We start from the raw sequence: 1,366 nt of genomic DNA, 5'->3' as shown, positions 1-1,366 counted from the left end.
CAAAATCCCATCAGTCCCCGGCTTTCCACAGACACAGTCACTTTGTAAATGCTGCTGCCTGCCTTGGTCTCCTTTCCCCAGTGCACTGTCCTCCCACATCAGTACCTCTCAGCTAGCCCCAGGCCTTAGACCTCATCTGAACATCTCCCTGCAGAGTGAAGATAAGTAACTTATGTCAGCTCGGGTGTAAGGTCCAGGTGGCCTGTGTTTGTCTCCATTGTCACCAGTGCCGGAGCCAGGTGATGAACTAACCATTCATTTGACAAATGCCCTGATTATCCTCACACAAAGGTATTTGCTTTTCACACTGTACACAATTGAGTTAATCAGTGGTGGGACCAGCAGGTAGATGCAACCCAGGAGAATCTGGTGTAAGGGAGAAGAGCCCTTCCCGAATCTATGTATCACAGACAGGCTGATCATTGGTGTGTAGAAGAGCAGGACGGCGCAGAAGTGGGAGATTCAGGTGTTCAGAGCCCTGACGCGCTGTGTATGAGATGCAATGCTTAGCAGTGTTTTGAAGATCATCACATATGACAACAGGATAAGCAGCGAGTCCAAACCCACCGTGAAGACTATTATGAACAAGCCATAGATGCTATTGATGGTGATGTCTGAACAAGCCATCTTCATGACATCCTGGTTCAGGCAGTAGGAATGGGAGAGGACATTGGCTTGACAGTATCAGAACCGTTTTAGGAGAAAGGGTACTGGGAACACATTACGGATATCCCTCTTAGCACACACACCAGTCCCATCTTAGCTATTCTCTGCATGGTTAAAATAGAAGCATATCTCAGCGGATCATAGATCGCAGGAAAATGGTCAAAGGCCATCAAAAGGAGCACAAAGGTTTCAATGAACGAAAGCGAGTGGATGAAGAACAGCTGAGCAAAACAGGCACTGAGGCTGATTTTCCTAGAGTTAAACCAGAATACACCCAGTATCATTGGTATGGTGGCTATTGACAAGCCAAGGTCTGTAATGGCCAACATGGAAAGGAAAATGTTCATGGGCTCATGGAGGCTTGGATCTGTAGAAGAGAACAGAGATCCAGAGATGAACATCATCCTGCCCAGATATCCCGGTGAGCAGGAACACTGCAGAGTTGGATTTGGTGTCATTGACAGCTGACATAATATACTGGGCAGTCCAAGAAGTTTTGAACTTTCCTTCCTGAAAGGAAAAAGAACAGGAGACTGGATGATATTTAACTAGACATCTTTCTACTCTCAGTGCAAGTCTGGAGACTCCCAGGAGCTCAAGGAAGATTAGCAAAAATATAGTCTTTGATTTACATTGATAGGAAGACAGTCACTGCCCGACTAGATCAGCTCTGTAGTCCATATATCCCAGTATCCAGTGG

At 46.3% G+C, this 1,366-nt stretch overlaps 1 pseudogene; it reads right to left on the bottom strand.

Moving 5' to 3' along the window:
* Nucleotides 1–255: 255 nt before the first annotated feature.
* Nucleotides 256–1,070, bottom strand: LOC115643704 (annotated as a pseudogene).
* Nucleotides 1,071–1,366: the final 296 nt, after the last annotated feature.

Source organism: Gopherus evgoodei, unplaced genomic scaffold, assembly GCF_007399415.2.
Source record: "Gopherus evgoodei ecotype Sinaloan lineage unplaced genomic scaffold, rGopEvg1_v1.p scaffold_68_arrow_ctg1, whole genome shotgun sequence".
Lineage (NCBI taxonomy): Eukaryota > Metazoa > Chordata > Testudines > Testudinidae > Gopherus > Gopherus evgoodei.
Note: the sequence above shows the minus strand (reverse complement) of the source record. Positions and strands in the feature narration are given on the sequence as shown.